At 45.6% G+C, this 19,062-nt stretch overlaps 1 protein-coding gene and 1 pseudogene across 1 annotated transcript in view; one reads left to right on the top strand and one right to left on the bottom strand.

Annotated features, from left to right (window-relative positions):
• Positions 1-13,502: 13,502 nt before the first annotated feature.
• On the bottom strand, positions 13,503-14,438 carry LOC139361082 (collagen alpha-1(I) chain-like; annotated as a pseudogene).
• The window catches only part of LOC139361080 (SH3 domain and tetratricopeptide repeat-containing protein 1-like), a 48,203-nt gene continuing 43,006 nt past the window's right edge, over positions 13,866-19,062 (top strand). Inside the window, exon 1 of the mRNA XM_071089547.1 lies at positions 13,866-13,927. The gene's annotated coding sequence lies outside the window, so the exon portion shown is untranslated. The remainder of the gene's footprint in view (positions 13,928-19,062) is intronic.

The following is a 19,062-nucleotide window of genomic DNA, read 5'->3' as shown; positions in this document are numbered from 1 at the left end:
CATGCTGATAAGCAGCAGTGATAAGAAAAGCCCACACACTTGCTAGGAATTTTTCAATGAAAGCAGCTGAGACTCTTCTTCATATGCTTCGATAGGGGCTAATATCAAACTCTTTCTTCCCATTTTCTTTACTCATCAGTGACTGAACCATGAGGCACCTTAGATATACACCTCATCAGGAGGGTGTAGGGGACAGCGGTAAGGGGAGCAGCAGCACAAGAAACAAACAAGGCCACTACTTCTCCCTACATAATAACTATTGTCTTGGAGTATACAATAATTAATAATGTCCACATGGCTGCCCTCAGCATACAGAGATGGTGACCAGAGTAGATGCAGGGACTACAGAGATACAGCCTGATCCTTGCTAATTACGACTTAAGTGTCAGCTTATGTGCTGCGCTTTTGTGCATTAACAAGCCAGGGCCTCAAAACTGCCTGCTAAGCACAGGCCAAATGTCATGCTGGGGTGTAATTAAACATTCATGTCTAGGAGATCAGAGCATTTTAGTGTGGGAGAAGATGACAACACCTGAAGACCACAAAATGCTGTGCAGATCAAAGGGAAGGCCCATCGTCAGCTCACGGTCTGACTCAGGTGACTGATGATGTGTTACGGAACCGTCAGCCGACAGCAGGTAGGTCAAGTTGAGCAGGTGTCCTGCATGAGGGCTGGTCCATTTCGTTTGTGTTGCCAATTGTTTCAATAGCGTCTCATGCACCCCACTGGTGAGGAAGGAATGAGCACCCTACGTTTACTGGCACCGTTAAACACATAACATCTATTACTGAACAGATAAGCCAGACATCAGTTATTAATTACATTTAGGAGGATGGTGTAAGCTCCCACAGGCCCAAACAGGGATTAACTTAGGAGCAGAGAGTGGTATAGCATGAAAAAAGTGAGGATGTTCCTTTTTTTTTTTTTTTTTTTTTGAGACAGAATCTCTCTCTGTCACCCTTGCTGGAGCGCAGTGGTGTGATCTCAGCTCACTGCAAGCTCCGTCTCCCGGGTTTACGCCATTCTCCTGCCTCAACCTCCCTAGAAGCTAGGACTACAGGCACACACCACCACACATGGCTAATTTTTTGTATTTCTCGTAGAGACGGGGTTTCACTGTGTTAGCCAGGATGGTCTTGATCTCCTGATCTCATGATTCACTGGCCTCGGCCTCCCTAAGTGCTGGGATTACAGGTGTGATCCATTGCACCCGGCCGAGGATGTTCCTTTGTTCATACAGGAGTATGTGATTGGTTTGTCTATTGGCTGGTAGAGAACTGAATCATGTCACACTGACTGGTAAGACTGTAATACTCTAAAATACAATATATAAACTATCATATCATAATGGTGCAATACTATCTACTACAATAAGAAAGGCATCGATGAAAAGCCCAACGCTATCATATGTGACTGAGAGATTGAATGCTTCCTCCCTCAGATTGGTTACAACATATTGTCCCATCACAGTCCTCTCTCCTTCATTCAAAGTGAATGATCCAAATAATAGACAGAAATAATAAAGAATAAAGGGCAACAAATGCAAAGAACTCATGAGATGATACTCTATGGTAAAATTTATTTACTTAGGAATTAATACCAACTCATTATTAGGAAAAAATAAACATCTTTACATCAAGAGTAGTTTTTCCTTTAATAAAGAAAGGTGGAATGTGTATAATGAACAAGGGATAATCGAAATTTGCCAAATGAGGCTAGTAAGACAATCCCAAAAATTCACAATCATTATTCACTTGTCCATTAATCACAGGACAATACACACAAATGAAACTTACCTGACCGGGTGCAGTGGCTCATGTCTGTAATCCCAGCACATTGGGAGGCCAAGGTGGGCAAATCATGAGGCCAGGAGTTCAAGACCAGCCTAGCCAACATGGTGAAACCCTGTCTCTACTAAAAATACAAAGAATTAGCTGGACGTAGTGGCGGGAACCTGTAGTCCCAGCTACTCGGGAGGCTGAGGCAGGAGAATCACTTAAACCCAGGAGGCGGAGGTTGCAGTGAGCCGAGATTCACCACTGCACTCCAGCCTGGGCCCAACAGAGTGAGACTCCATCTCCAAAAAAGATAATAATGAAATTAAAAAATTAAACTTACCTTCATATTAGAAAACATTAAAATTCAACCGTGAATCCAGCACATTATCAAATGAATAGACAAAAATTCTACCAACAAACTTAATATCATTATCTATGAAACTCAAGTACTACTGCTTAAAGAGCATTTACAGAACTCTCACCTCAAGCTTTCCCTGCAAAACAAGATGAAATGCCTACTCAAGACTCTTTAAGAATGAGCCACTGATAAAAACAATATACTTGTAACTTCTGTAACATTTCATACATTTTTTCAAACACTGCACCATAATTAATTTACATCAGGCTTTCCAAATTAGAAAAGCTTCACTTATAGAACTTCTTTCCCATGGGAGTTTTCACATGACTTTTCAAGTAAATGTGAAAACTGAAAATATTCTTGCAGTTTCCAAACTATTAGAGTTTTAATCCTGTGTACGTTCTTGTATTTACAAGGTCCAGCCAGCTACAGTGTGCATTTTCATATGTTCTTGAGTGGGCATGAGAGAAATGAAACATTCCCACATTCTGGACATTCATAGGGTTTTTCTCAGGAATGAGCTGATGTCTTCAAATGGAACTAAAACAACTGAAGGCCTTACCACAAATTTAGATTCAAAAGGCTTTTCTCCACTCTGAGTCCTCCCAAATTTTCAAAAACAGGAAAATCTGAAGGCTTGACCACATTTCCTACATTCTTAAGGTTTCTGTGCAATGTGAGCCTTTTCATGTTTATGAGGGAATGGGAAAGAGTATATGTTTTACCACATTTTTTACATTCAAGGGTCTTTATTTATTTATTTAGTTAGTTAGTTATTTTCTCTAATTTTGAGATGGAGTCTCACTCTGCCACCAGGCTGCAGCACAGTGGCACAATCTCGGCTCCCTGCAACCTCCGCCTCCTGGGTTCAAGCGATTCTCCTGTCTCAGCCTCCTGAGTAGGTGGGATTACAACCATATGCTACCACACCCAGCTAATTTTTGTATTTTTAGTAGAGACGGGGTTTCACCATGTTGGCCAGGATGGTCTCGATCTCCTGACCTCGTGATCTGCATGCACAGGGCTTTCCCCCAACACCCCATGGCTTTTTATGTCCTTGAAAAAGAACTAAGACAACTGAAATGTGCCACCATGCCCAGTTAATTATTTTGGGTTTTTTTTTTTTGTTTTTTTTTTTTGTTTTGTTTTGTTTTTTTTTGAGATGGAGTCTTGCTCTGTCGCCCAGGCTGGCATGCAGTGGTGCGATCTCGGCTCACTGCAAGCTCCGCCTCCCAGGTTCACACCCTTCTCCTGTCTCCACCTCCTGAGTAGCTGGCTTGAGCCAGCATGCCCGGCATTATTTTATTTTTTCTAGAGACAGGGTTTCACCATGTTGCCCAGGTTGTTTCACATTGTTTTAATCCCGGCTGGTTATGAACTCCTGGGCTCAAGCAATACACACACCTTGGCCTCCCAAAGTGCTGGGATTATAGGCTGAGTCACTACACCCAGCCTCTATATCATGACTTCTTTCATAGCGAGTAAGATGGCTGGAACGAGTGTAGGCTTTACCGCATCTCTTACATTCATAGGGTTTTTCTCCAGTATGAATTCTTTCGTGGAGGTGAAGGGAACTGAGACGACTGAAGGCTTGGTCACATTGTTTACATTCATAGGCTTTCTCTCCAGTATGAGTACTTCTATGGTTACAAAGGGAACTCAAATGACTAAAGGCTTTGCCACATTGTTTACCTTCAAAGGGTCTCTCTCCAGTATGAATGCTTCCATGGTAACGAAGGGAAGTGGAACAGCTGAAGGTTTTATCACATTTGGTAGATGTATAGGGTCTTTCTCCAGCGTGAGTCCTTTCACGCATCTTAAAATAACAAGAAAATCTGAATGCTTTCCCACATTCCTTACATTCCTAGGGTTTCTCTCCAGTGTCAGTTCGTTCATGTATTACACAACAACCGGAAACAGTGAACGCTTTACCACACTGTTTACATTTATAGGGTTTTTCTCCTGTGTGAGTTCTCTGATGTCTTTCAAATGAATTGAGAAAATAAAACACTTTCCCATATATCGTACATTTATAACTGGATTTCCACTGTGCATTATCATGTGTCTTCTAATACCTGGAACAGAAACGAAGAATTTCCCACATTGTTCACATTTATATTGCTTCTCTCCATATAGTTTTTATCCTGAGTGAGCCAGGATATGCCTATTAAGGAGGGAATGATGTACAAAGACTTTTCCACAAACACTGCATTCACATTTTTTTTAATCCAGTAGAAATGTTCTCATTCAGATCAAGATTTGGAACTTGGCTGACAACTTGTCCATACTGTCTACCTTCTTTGCTTTCACACAGTCTCTGTATCACATGATTTCTGTAAAAAATATGAAAAGCACATTATTATTGGTTGGTTTAATAACTTTCTACTTATTAATAGGTCTTGGGCTTACACTGCTCCCAATATCAAGGAAAATGCATTGTTATTATTATATTTTTTTTGCCATGATTGAATTATTTGAAAGTAAATGGGTTACTATTGAAAACACAGCTACCACCTGCATGGCTATGACCAAATTAGTAACATTCATATACACATTTTTGTAGTGCTACTTTCAATTAAACTGTTTTCCAAACACTGACTGCTACACTGAAGTATATTACATTTTGGGTGAAATTTTTCTAAAAAAAAATAAATTTCAAGTGACTCTTATTTGTTTTGGTTGCTTGTTTCTAAGTTCATGACAAGCTAAGATTCCTTCAGAGGACTTTATTTCCTCTTCTCAGTGCAAATTATTTTATCTCTTTCCCAGGTTTTTCAAAGTGATCTTCAATATTCTGGTCTTTCCATTTGTTTCCTAAAATGCAGACCCACAAAATTATCATGAATTATTACAAACTACAGAAACATTACTAGATTTCATGTTCATTGTACACAGTGCCCATGCCTGATTTCTTCACCAAATCATTCCCTTGCCACATTCCAAATCACAAATAGCACTGATGATAGGGAAATACTTCTGTAATTAAGTGAAATGTGTTGTCATTCTTACCTACAGAAGCCAGATTCCTGCAGGCTTCCTGCATCACTTCTCTGTAGAGGTTCTTTGAGAAGAATCTATCAAAATCCATTCCTCCTGGGTAAAGTTCAGAGCCACATCCTCAAAAGCCATGGAGTCCTAGAACATTCCACACTTGTGGATAGAAGGACGGGTGAGAATGACAGCACTGGGAATCTATACTCAATCCAAAAGCTGTTTACATAATTCTAAAATTTCCAACCATTTATTCTGTGACTTGATTGTCACAACTCTTACTCTGTTCACACATACTCCCTCCCACACAGCAGTACTATTGCTAGAATTGAACTATTCAAAAAGGCAACAGCAAAGTAGAAACACCCATCTCATTAGAGAATCCAGGGAGTAAGATGTGCTGCTGGGAGTTACCTTTTAACTTCACTTTGTTCATTTCTAGTATCTGTCATAATAAAGTCCTACCTGATGTGCATAAGGGAGTTAATATTATCAGTCCTGAGACTACTTATTCTTAAAAATGCCTGCTCACAAAATTCCATCTTTGTTTGTATTGGTAACTTACATTTTGAAAGGGATTCCACCAAACCAAGTAATAAGAATGACTCACTGCATTTAAGGGCTTATGTAATATATTTACCAAAACTTTTTCTGCCGAAGGTCTATTATTTTCACTACAGTGGTGCTTAGGAAACCAGACACCAAAACACAGTCTGAACACTAAGTGTTCAATGAGTTTCCCTGGTAGACAATATTTTATACGTGCTGTCACTTATTAACTGGGGAGTTGAGCCCATTCCATGTGATTATACCAAGAGAGAGTAGGATTATTAAATTTAATTGAGTAGTAAATAAAACCAATAATTGATATTTAACAATACTAATACAATAATTTTTAAAATTTCTATTGCACAATGTCAAGGCATTTTAAAATGACATTAATGTCACCACTTCCAGATGCTATTCCTATGAAATCACATAAATTCCCAAATCAGGTTGTTTTTAGGCAGGAAAAATTACTTTTTCATGCGTAGTAAAAATGACAAATGACTAATGTTTTTTCGTCATCTAAAAAAAGAGTGATGGCTTGTCTAACATACTTCTAAGATTTTCAAACGAAAATACTCAGGACAGCTCAGTATTAGCAGAGAGATGAGCAAGCAGACCAACGGGAAGAAAAGTCTTAATGACCCAGCATTTATGTGGAAAGTTGACGAATGATAGAGTAGGCACCGTAGAATAGAAAAAGAAATCACATGCGCTTTAAAATATGAGGCAAACCAGGCTGGCGTCTACTTGGGAAAATACATTGCATTCTTCTCTATTCCATGAACCATAATCAATGTATTAGATATTCAAATACGAAAGATAAAACCAGAACACTTTCAGAAGTCACAGGAAGATTTTTTTTTTTTTTTTACGAAGGATTAGACAGAATTTCTTTTATGTAAGAAAACAGTAATAAAGGAACAGACAAACTCTAACATGTTAAAATTTAGGGAATTAAAAGAAAATAGAGTGGGCCGGGTGTGCTGGCCCACGCCTGTAATCCCAGCACCTTGGGAGGCTGAGGCAGGCAATCACCTGATGTCAGGAGGTTGAGACCAGCCTGGCCAACATGCAAAACCCCGCCTTTTTGCTGTTTGTTTGTTTGTTTGTTTGTTTTTTGAGACGGAGTCTTGCATTGTCGCTTGGGCTGGGATGCAGTGGCAAGATGTTGGCTCACTGCAAACTTCACCTCCCGGGTTCAAGCAATTCTCTTGCCTCAGCCTCCCGAGTAGCTAGGATTACAAGTGCCTGCCACCAGACTCAGCTAATTTTTTTGTATTTGTGGTAGAGACAGTTTTTCGCCATGTTGGCCAGGCTGCTCTGGAACTCCTGACCTCGTGATCCGCCCACCTTGGCCTCCCAAAGTGCTGGGATTACAGGCATAAGCCACCGCGCCAGGCCTAAAACCCTATGTTTACTAAAAATACAAAAATTAGATATGTGTGATGGTGGGTGCCTATAATCCCACTCGGGAGGCTGACACAGGAGAATCACTTGAACCCGGGAGGCAGAGGTTGCAGTAAGTAGAGATGGTGCCACTGCACTCCAGCCGGGCTACAAAGCAAGACAGTGTCTCCAAAAAAACCATAAAACAACACCAAAAAACCCCTCAGATATCCAGATAAGAGGATACAGATGTGTCCACTGTCATAAATTCTTCACCATGCTACAAGAGGGAAACTGACATTTTGGTGAATCTTTGTAAATCATCAATTTATCTATCACACTTTTATTTCACTAGTAGCATTGACAAAGCTTAGTGTTACAATTCCATTTGACATTACCCTTGAAAAGAACAGACCTTTAAAACTTACTACACTCACTCTGGGGAAGAAAGAAATATGAACTTTTAGCAAATAAAACATGTCATTTTACCTTGCTACTTTAGAAATAGTACCTTTATCTTTCAAGCTGTACTGACAACATGTATCTTACAGTCAATGAAAAACTGAAACTCAAATAAGCGGACAAGCCTTATCAAGGTAACAAACTCAGGGAGAGGCAGTGCTGACTCCAACACAGACCTTTCTAAGTGTCACGGCAGGCCCTTCTATCCCTCGGGACACCCATCCTGTTCAGTAAAGTCCTCAGTGACCACCTAGGAGGCACTGGCACTGCTCTTTGTCCTCCTGTGTGCCTTCAGTGCATTTTCATATTCAGGTTCTTGCATATCCTCTCTGGGGTGGGTTTTCCTTGACCTTTGGGACAGTTTTTCTCTCTTCACAAGTCTGAGACAATCTAGAGAGCAGAAATCGTTTCTGCCTTTTCCTCTCAATATCAGCATCCCATTTGCAGACCGTCAATGTGTGTCCGAGGAATAAAAACTCCGGCTGGAGGAACAGTTTTTTTTTTGTTTTGTTTTGTTTTGTTTTTTGTTTTTTTTTTTTGAGACGGAGTCTCGCTCTGTCGCCCAGGCTGGAGCGCAGTGGCCGGATCTCAGCTCACTGCAAGCTCCGCCTCCCGGGTTTACGCCATTCTCCTGCCTCAGCCTCCCGAGTAGTTGGGACTACAGGCGCCCGCCACCTCGCCCGGCTAGTTTTTTTTTTTTGTATATTTTTAGTAGAGACGGGGTTTCACCGGGTTAGCCAGGATGGTCTCGATCTCCTGACTTCGTGATCCGCCCGTCTCGGCCTCCCAAAGTGCTGGGATTACAGGCTTGAGCCACCGTGCCCGGCCTGGAGGAACAGTTTTAATGACCTATCTTTAAAGACATTACGTTGTATTGTCCATTCATTTTAATGTCCTAAAATTTTAATAACCCTAAGGGGTCACCATTTTAGATGAAACTATACCAGGAGATTCCTCTAAGGCCAGGAGCATCCAACTGCTCCCCTGAGAGACTCTACTCCCTACCTCAGGCTGTCGTTGGCGATGAGATGACCCCGGGGCTGATACTCACTAGACCCTCCAATAGACATGGCCACTGTGGGTATCCTGGGTCATCCCCAGACAGTTCTAAAATGCCAGGACTAGGAAAAGACAGGAGGGTGGCTGAGGACACAGCACCCTGTAAAGTTTTCACGTGGGGACCTCAACCTAAAGACATTTTGGTAATATGTACACTTAGGAAAGATGAAAAGAAGAGAGGCACAATGATTTTTTTTTTTACAGTAGAGTGTCAGATGATTTCTTCTCCACTTTCCTCTCATGTAAAATGTTTGGAAACAGAAAAATATTTTGGCCAAGGTGGCTCACGCATGTATTCCCAGCACTTTAGGAGGCCGAGGTGGACGATCAGTTAAGGTCAGGAGTTCAAAACCAAACTAACCAACATGGCAAAACCCTGTCTCTACTAAAAAAAAAAAAATAGCTGGACGTGGTGGTGGACGCTTATAAGCCCAGCTACTTGGGAGGCTGAGGCAGGAGAATTGCCTGAACCCAGGAGTCAGAGGTTGCAGTGAGCTGAGACTACACCATTGCACTCCAGCCTGGCGACAGGGCGAGACTCTGTCTCAACAACAACAACAACAAATATATATATATATAATATAAAATACACATTTAAAATTACTACCTGTAGATAGTATTTGAAGTCATGGGACTGACTGAAGGTAGAAACAAGAGAAGGCAAGGAAAGTTTTTATATTTATATTTATATATAATTATATAAAATTAATATACATAATTATAATATATAAATGTATCATATAGGCTGTGCACAGTGGCTTACACCTGTAATCCCAGCAATTTGGGAGGCCAAGGTGGGCAGATCACCTGAGGTCAGGAGTTCGAGACTAGCCTGACCAACATGGAGAAATCCCATCTCTACTAAAGATACAAAAATTAGCCAGGCGTGGTGGTGCATGTCTGTAATCCCAGGTACTCAGGAGACTGAAGCAGGAAAATCACTTGAACCCAGGAGGTGGAGGTTGCGGTGAGCCCAGATTGTGTCATTGCACTGCAGCCTGGGTGACAAGGGTTAAACTCCATCGCAAAATAAATAAATAAATAAATAAATAAAACAAGAAATATATATTTATATCTAAATATATAAGTATTATACTTAAATGTGTATATACATACATTTATTATAAATTTATTAATATATGAAATATATTTATTTCTGAGACAGGGTCTGGCTCTGTTACCCAGGCTGGAGTGCAGTGGCACTATCATAGCTCATTGGGGCCTTGAACAGATGGCTCAAGCGATCCTCCCATCTCAGCCTCCTGAGTGGCTAGGATTGCATGCACACACCACCATGCATAGCTAATTTTAAAATTTTTTGTAGAGACAGGGTCTTCCTTTTTTGCCTAAGCTGGTATTGAACTCCTAGGCTCAAGTGATCTTCCTGCCTCAGGCTTCCAATGTGTTAGACGTGGGCCACTGCATCTGGTCTAATGCATTTTTTAATTTGCGAGTTTACATTATTTAATATTTTGAAGTACTGAATGTGTTGAACAACCAAGTTGCAGAATTCTCGAACAACGGACGGTCAGCTGTCATGTCCTGGTTCAAATCGTCCCAGCACACCAAGGCTAGAAACCTTTCAGCCAACTTCCACTTATATCTCCCGGGGCAGGACAATGTCACTTGGCCAATCTCCACTAAGAGGGACTCTGGAAAGGCAAGAAACTATTCTGTTCTCTATAATGGAACGTGACCAGGGAGGAGGCAGTTGGGAGGGCCAGCTGGGCCCTCCAACCAGCAGTGTCCACCATCGACCAACTGCCCTAGAGCTACACCGTGCTGGGCATTTGGGGCACTGTTATGAGCAAGAGTTCCCATTTTTCTTCTCATGGGACCTTCATGCTAGTGGCAAGAGACTTTTTTTTTCTTTTATTTTTTGAGACAGAGTTTTGTTCTTGTCACTCAGGCTGGAGTGCAATGGTGTCATCTCGGCTCACTGCAACCTCTGCCTCCTGGATTCAAGCAATTCTCCTGCCTCAGCCTTCCGAGTAGCTGGGATTACAGGACTGCACCACCACATCTAGCTAATTTTTGTATTTTTAGTAGAGATGGGGTTTCACCATGTTGGCCAGGCTGGTCTGGAACTCCTGAGCCACTGCACCCAGTCAAGAGGGAGATTTTAAATCAATAAGTAGAATTGTGATGAATGTCGGAAAGAAGAATGTGTGTGATGGGGAGGGGACCTAAGTTATTGTCTCATATTTTAACACTTTCATAGGCAATAACTAAAAACTTAGAAGCTTAAAGTAACAAACACCTTTAAGCCAATTTTGGCAAGCTAGGAGTTGAGCACATTTTAGCAGGTCCTGTGCTTGGGATCTCATGCTAAGCAGATGGGCTGCATCCTCATCTGAGGCTCCACCAGGGCAGAATACATTTCCAGGTCCGCCGAGGTTATTGGCAGAATTCATTTGCTTGGACCCGCTTGGCAAGGGCCCAGCTTTTTGCTTCCTTGCCTACGGGGCTCCTACAAAGGTCCTTTCTCAGCAGAGCATCTCGCTCCTGGAGCGCCTGCAGGTGGAACCATTCTCTCTAGTGTGCGAAGGTGATGCACTGTGACAGTGACATACCATTGCTTTTGCCAGGCTCTATGGGTTAGAAGCCAGTCACCGGTTTTGCTCGTACCCAAGGTCAGGAAGACTATGCAAGGGCATAGGTCATTGGGGGGTCAGTCACTTTAGGGTGTGGCTGCCACCACTGAACTCGGTGAGACTTTAAGGGCTGGTAGGAGCTGGCCAGGTACAGGGGTGAGGGTGTGTCAGGCAGGGGTGAGGGCATGGAGGGGGATGCAGAGGCCTGCACCCTGGAATGTCCTTTCACTCCCTGAGGTTTTGTTCTCCTTATCCCTGAGTACATCCCAGAACACGGTGGGGCCCTAGCAGGGGAGAGGTAGGGAAGCCTGTGTTGTTCATCTGGGGACCTTGTTAGGCAAATCAGATTAGGGGCCAGGCTTTCAGTGGTGGGTGTGAGCGTGGGAGTGATGAGTGTGCAGGTGTGTGTGGGAAGAGCGATAGGGATGGGGTCAGCCCCAGCTACCATGAAGACCTTAACCGTGCATCCACCCATCCCAGCAGCGTCCCTGAGTGAATGCCTTCAGGGTGCAGGTCCTGTTTTACACATGGAAGTGAATCAGAGTGGGACACTCCCTTGCCTTAGAGAGGTCACACTTCTTCTCCTTCTTCTTCTTTTTTTTTTAAATTTGTGACAGATTCTCACTCTGTTGCCCAGGCTTGAGTGCAGTGGTGTGACCTTGGCTCACTGCAACCTCTGCCTCCCAGGTTCAAGCAATTTTCCTGCCTCAGCCTCCTGGGTAGGGGAGCTGGGATGATAGGCACGCATTACCATGCCTGGCTAATTGTTGTATTTTAGTTTCCATATTGGCCAGGCTGGTCCCAGTCTCCTGGCCTCAAGCGATCTGCCTGCCACAGTCTCCCAAAGTGCTGTGACTACAGGTGTAAGCCACCACATCGGGCGAGAGGTCACACTTCATGTCACGTGGGAGGCAGCCACTCAGACAGCACCCCAGCTGGCGCTGGGAGTGAGGGGTGCTCAGCGTCCTAGGAAGGCAGAGGGCTGCATGAGAGGTTCGGGGAGGAAGGACTGGAGGAGGATTTGAGATCTTCACCTGAGCAGCTGGGTGGATGGAGGGGCTGTTTACAGAGAATCACAAGAATGTGGATGAGCAGGTTAGGGCATTAATAAACCACTCTGTTTTGGCCGCGGACAATTTGAGATGTTTCCCTGTGTCCAGCTGGGGCTTTGGGAAAGGTCAGGGCTGGGCATCTGACTGGGATGGATGTCTCTGGCAGGCAGCAGAGCATGTGGTTGGTTTGTGAAGCCCGCAAGGGCATGAGATTTCCTGTGGCAGTGACCACTGCAAATGGAAGGGCATTTGGCCTGAGTCCAGACATATACAAGTTGGGCAGAGAAGGGGGTGGGTCCTCAGAACCCACCGAGGAGCAGCTATGGAAGTACAGGGAAACCAATGTGTGGTGGCACATGAAGCAGGAAGCTCAAATAAGATGAGGAAAGACGTTTTAAAGACGATCAGGGCTGGAGACAGTGGTTCATGCCTGTAATCCCAACAATTTGGGAGGCTGAGACGAGAGGATAGCTTGAGGCCAGAAGGTTGAGACCAGCCTGAGCAATATAGGGAGACCCTATTTCTATAAATAAATAAACACCATTGGTACTTGGCATTTCAGGCGGGGAACAGCAAACACATGAAAGCTATGAGGCAGGAAAGGGAAGTGATTAGTGCTTGCTCCTGGTTCCTTTATCAGACCTTAAAGAGATGCAGAGACATTTCAGATACTCCTTGGCCGAACTCCTTCAGGGAAGGCCTAAGTTCGCTTCTACTTCCCATCTATTAATTTTTTTTTTTTTTTTTTTTTTTGGAGACAGAGTCTCACTCTGTCACCCAGGCCGGAGCCCATGCAGTTGGCACCATCTCAGCTCACTGCAACCTCCAGCTCCCGGGTTCAAACGATTATCTTGCCTCAGTCTTCCCGGTAGCTGGGACAACAGGTACGCGCCACCACGATCGGCTAAGTTTTTGTATTTTTAGCAGAGATGGGGTTTCATCTTGTTGGTCAGGCTGGTTTCGAACTCCTGGCCTCAAGTGATCCACCTGCCTCGGCCCCACAAAGTGCTGGATTACAGTGCTGGGATTACAGGCCCTACTTCACTCCTAACGCCCACCATACCTGCTTCCAACTGTTTGCTGAATGACAAGGTGAACGAGTGAATGGGACTACATGACTTCGGGCAGCAGGCAATCCTATTCCTTGGACCTCAGTTTCACTTTTTGTAAAGCAAGCCTGTCTCTCGCTCTCTGCCCTAAAAGCCTGAGTTCTGGGCTTGAGATGAGCGCGTCCTGTAGAGCAGACTCCAGGTGGACGTTGAGCTGGGTCTTCTAGGAGGCCAGGATCCTACCAGCTCTTGGGTCCGGTCCTCCCGCGGGACCCTGCACGCCCAGTCCCAGCGCCGCCCCGCCCAACCTCCATTTGTTCCCCCAGACCCCGCCCTCTCCACACGGCTCGCTCCCCATTGACCGGGGGGCGGGCCCTTGGCGCCCGGCTCCGCTGGGGGCGGGGCGGCGGGAGGCGGGCGGGTCCGTGTGCACCTGCACGGTGTGTGTCCCGGCCGCAGCCCCGCGCCAGCTGCAGCTCCTTGATCCGAGCCGGATCCTGAGCGGGGAACACGGGCTGAAGCGGCGGCGGCGGCCCCGCCCCGGGGCTCCATTGTTGAGGCTGCCACGGCTCTGTCGGCTGCTCAGCTGCGCTCCAGTCGGCCCAGGCGCCGCGGCGAGGAGCGAGCGCTGCCAGGCGGCGGCCTGAGGTGAGACGGCGCGACGGGCAACGGGGTCTCCAGAGCGAGCGGGGTCTCTGCCCCGGGCGTGGCAGCTCCGAGCTGGACTCCTCAGGGTCCGAGGTCGGGATTCGGGGTCCTTGCTCCTGGACTTTGTCTCGGCCTCGGGTGGCACCGGGGACTTCGCGCCTGCTACGATACCGCATGGACCTGCGCGGGGATCCTGGTCGCCCTGCGGGTGGCGGCAGGTCCCCACTGCTCCCCGGCTCCCCGCGTCTGCCGCGGAGTGCACTGCATGGACCCGGGCGCTGGCTTCTGCCCGGTCTTCCGAGGCGTGGCTGGTCCCCGCGTGCGGTAGAGGGGGCCCTGCGAGGACCCACTCGTGGGGCGGGGTCTGGGTCACCGCGAGTGGGAGACTCCGCCGCCCTCCCCGACCTCCCTCGCAGCGAGACTGCTTCGCTAGACTCACCGAGGGGACTGCGCGGACCCTCGGACGAGGGAGTCCGTGACTCTGGGTGGGGGCTCTTTCCCGGCCCCGCATGACGGCTTCCTGAGTGTTTTGTCACCTATATAGGTGGCTTCGTGGACCCGCGCGCGTGGGTCCTGGCCGCCCTGCTAGTGGGGCTGTGCGCTGCCCCGTGGCTCCTCTGGGTCGACTCCGCCTGGGACGCGCGTGTAGTGGGGGTCCGTGCGCGAGGGTCGCGGTTGGTGGGGGCGCGCTGACCCTGCCCCATGGTTTATCCTCTCACTTGCCGGGCGGAAGGAAGCGAGAGGCGCGGGCCGGGAGCTGTCGCACAGCGGCCGCACGGACCTCTGCCCTGGCCGGCGGGTTCAGGGGGGCGAGGGGCTATCACTGCGCGTTCCACCGCCGCACTTCCTGCTCTGGCCCCGGGCTGGGTTCTGATTGGAGGGAGCAGGGCCCTTCTGCCTGGCTTTCTTGATTTCTTCCGTTAGTAATGGGAAGAAAAAAAAAATCTGGAAAGGTAGATTGAACTTTGTAACTCTCGGCGCTTGGAGAGTGGAAGAAACTCTCCCAAAAATTTGGCGGGCTGGAAAATGCGTTTCAAGCAGGAGCATCCACACCCACGGAATGAAGCCAAGGCAGTTACAGTTAGAAGTCAGATTTATGAGGGGAGAGCAAGGGTGAGGTCCGTAGGTGGGGAGACTCCGACCTCAGCTTGATGAGAAGACCTGATGCTGCCCCTCAGACGCGTATTTCTCAGCCACCAGAGAAGGTGGAATCACTCCTTAGTGAATGCTTTCATCAAACTTTTGAAAAACCTGTAATGTCCCAGGAAGGAAAATCGAACTGGACAGTTTTCCCCTTTTAAGACTGTTAAACGTCCCGGAGACAAACAGCAGAAGACTCAAGGAGTCCAAATACTCAACCTGAAGTTCTTTCTGAACAAGAGATGGTGTATAAGTAACAGGCATACGAGACAAAACTGAACTAATCACTGCAGCTGATGCTCCTAGCCCTGTAGCGTGTCATGCAGGCCCTTTTGCCTTCTCTGCCCTCCGCTGTCCCAGACCCCAAAGCTACCGCGCACCTCCAGTCATCAGCTCCTGCCGACCCATTGTTATGAACTCTGTTTCGGTGGCTCCTTTCTCTCTGAAGTTTTGCTTGTTCTCCTGAAGTCCTGGTCTTGAAGAGCTTATGATCTGCAGGGACAGATTAACTTTGGGCAGTACATAGTTAACTGTAGCACAGCTTGAAAAATGCTCTGATAGAGGTGGGCAGGCAGTTTGTACATGCGGGTGAATGCGAGGTCCTTTTTCAAAACCATGAATCCAAGTATTCATACTATTTTAAATCTGCAATTCTTTGACTGTCCAGAGGGTTTTTAGATTAATTTTTTTTTCTATTACTTCCCAATGTTTGTTTCATGGTTCAGAGTAATTGATTAAAACTTTCCAGGTCGGCCAGGCGCGGTGGCTCATGCCTGTAATCCGAGGACTTTGGGAGGTCTAGGCAGGCTGATCACTTGAGGTCAGGAGTTCAAGAGCAACCTGGCCAACATGATGAAACCCTATCTCTACTAAAAATCCAAAAATTGATTCGGCGTGGTGGTGGGTGCCTGTAATCGCAGCTACTCAGGAGGCTGAGGCAGGAGAATAGCTTGAACCCAGGAGGCGGAGGTTGCAGTGAGTGAAATGGCTCCACTGCACTCCAGCCTGGGCCATAGAGTGAGACTTCCTCTCAAAACAAAAACAATGTACTGGGTCTACCTTCGGCTCTGGAATTTTCCTGGAAGGTCTTCTCTTCTGGGTTTCATTTTTCTCACTTTTGAGGATCGTAAAGTACATAATTTCCAAGAATTTTTGCCCTACACCTTTAATTCTTCCAAGCAAATATAGCAGAGAAAAATTCTCTTCCCAGCAGTGGTGTAAGGAAGTCTCTCACAGAAGGGAACACATGGGTATGGAGAAGACAGAGGATATATATATACACACACACACACACATATATAATGTATTTTTTTTTTTTTTTTTTTTTTTTTTTGGAGACGGAGTTTTGCTCTGTTGCCCAGGCTGGAGTGCAGTGGCAGGATCTAGGCTCACTGCAAGCTCCGCCTCCTGGGTTCACTCCATTCTCCAACTCAGCCTCCCAAGCAGCTGGGACTATAGGCGCCTGCCACCATGCCAGGCTAATTTTTTGTATTTTTAGTGGAAACAGGATTTCTCTGTGCTAGCCAGGATGGTCTCCATCTCCTGACTTCGTGATCTGCCCGCCTCGGCCTTCCAGAGTGCTGGGGATTACAGGTGTGAGCCACTGCACCTGGCTGACAGAGGATACATTTTCTCTAGCCCTGGCCTGGGTCCCAAACAGGGAACTTAATTCACTCTATCACTGAAGTATACTCTTGCTTTGATGCCATTGATATGTTGTCCTAGAGATTTGCTATGGCTGCTAGGAGTGTTTCATAGTTAAGAACTGATGCAACCTCTCTTTTGTCAGTTGATGAGTCTATGAACCATGTTGTTTCCTTTAGTATTATCTGCCTGGAACTGGAAGGTCAGAGATGAAGTTTTATTAGATTATAAGTCTCAGTCTTTGCTATGTACCTTCCTCTGTCTCCCATGTCACCTGCTGTCCCCCCCCCCCGTTTTTCATTTTAATGTTTTTATTGGATAGGTGTCTATTATTGCAGGTGACTTCAAAACATTGTTGGATATTGACAGGATGTAAGTATGAATAATATGTAAAAGATAACTTCTTCTAGTTCTTTTGAGCAGAAGATTTGGTTTCGATATGTGGCCCTATTAAAGCTTTTGTTAAGTCCAAGTGCTTTCTGAACTTCAGTTCCCTTACCTGTAGAATGGAGTTAGTTGTTAGTAATACCTGTTCTGCCTAACTCAGGAGATTGTTTTGAGGATCAAATGAAATCATGAATGTAATGGAATTTTGTAAATTTTAAATGAAATATTGTATTACCTAAGATTTTTTTTTAAATGCCATATTAAGAATGGAATGAATCTGAGTTTTCCTTTGAAATCCCAAATGTTTAATGTACAGAGAAGTTTTAATGTGTCTGTTGGGGAGCTTCATTAGGATTGTTTTCTATCTTTAATTGGCCAGTATTTTTTATATTTTAGCATTTTGGGGGAATATCAAAATTTGTGTTTCAGTTCTCATTAATATTTTACAAAGTTATTGAATGCACATGATTTAGTCTTTAACAATCTCTTCAATTATTTACATTCGCATGTAAAAAATGCAGTAATGAATGTCCATGTAAATAACATTCCCATGCCTTAATGAAGCATAATTTCTTGACATAGCAGTTTCTAAGTGCCCTGTGTTGAGGTTGGGAAAACTAAAGGGCAGTCAGAGGTCAAGGTCAGCAAAGCACCACCTTTGACATTTGAAATTCAGCAGCAGGTATCACAGTGAACCCCATTCCAGCATCCAGGAAGTTTCTCTGGCTTGCCTCTCCTCCAGCCGCGTCAGAATCTGTGTCTGCAGTGTTGGTCCTGCTTTCCTGTCTCTCCTCTGCCTTTACTTTCTCTTCAGCAACTTCTACCGAGTGCCTCTGATGTCCCAGACAGTGGCAGTGGGAGGACAAAGGCTAACAAACCCGGCCCTGGTCCTCAAAGAATTGATGTTTTCTGTGCAGACATTAAGTTACACTGTCATATATAGTGTTGACAAACATTGATACAGATTTCCTGTGAAGTGCAGAAGCACCATCCTAGAAGCAGCGATGCAGAGGCAGCACTGGTGACTCACACATGGAGAGCTGGAGTTCTTGGTCTAGTGGGATCAACTGACCTGGACATCATTTCAGTGCAGCGGAGTGAGTGCTGGGATGGGCTCCCTCGGGGCATCTGGGGCTGGGTTTGTCTGGTGTTCAGTCTCCTGCCTGGTACTTAGAGTTTATCAGTAAGATGAGCATTGTGAGGTTTCTAAGTGAAAGGAAAGGCAATCACTTACCTGAAACCTGAAATTTGTAGGTGTTCTGGGCCATTTATAATTCACTGAATCTGTTTTGTCAGAACAAGTCTATCATGTATTGTTGTGGATGGAGTGTGGCCAGCCCTGCCTTGCGATGTAAGGAAATCAGGAAACGCTTGTCAGGTGTCAACACGGTGCCAGACACTCTTCTAGTGGTTTCCACATAAATCACTGTATTCATTTCTGTTGCTGCTTTACCACATTTCCATAAATTTAATGGCTTAAAACAATTGAAATTGTATCATCTCATAGTTCTGTGGGGCAGAAGTCTGACGTGGGTGTCACTGGACAAAAATCACCGTGTGGGCTGGGCTGCATTCCTCACTGGAGAATTGTTTCCAAGCGCTTTTGGCCAAATATAGTTCCTTGTGGTTGCAGGACTGAGGTGTCTGTTCCCTTGCTGGTCATCTGTTGGGGGCTGCCCTCAGCTCCTGAGGCCTCTATCTGGTCTTTGCACGTGGTCCCATCAGCTCAGGACTAGCTAGGCCAGGGACCTGGTCAGGCTCTCCAGTTCCCCTGTGTGCATTTCTGTTCTTCCACTCAGAGAAAGTTCTATGCCCTACTTTAAAATTTTTTTTGAGATGGAGTCTCGCACTGTTACCCAGGCTGCAGTGGTGTGGCGTGATCTTAGCTCACTGCGACCTCTACCTCCCAGGTTCAAGTGATTCTCCTGCTTCAGCCTCCTGAGTAGCTGGGACTACAGGTGCCC

Source organism: Macaca nemestrina, assembly GCF_043159975.1.
Source record: "Macaca nemestrina isolate mMacNem1 chromosome 4 unlocalized genomic scaffold, mMacNem.hap1 SUPER_4_unloc_9, whole genome shotgun sequence".
Lineage (NCBI taxonomy): Eukaryota > Metazoa > Chordata > Mammalia > Primates > Cercopithecidae > Macaca > Macaca nemestrina.
This window is presented reverse-complemented; position numbering and strand designations above follow the sequence as displayed.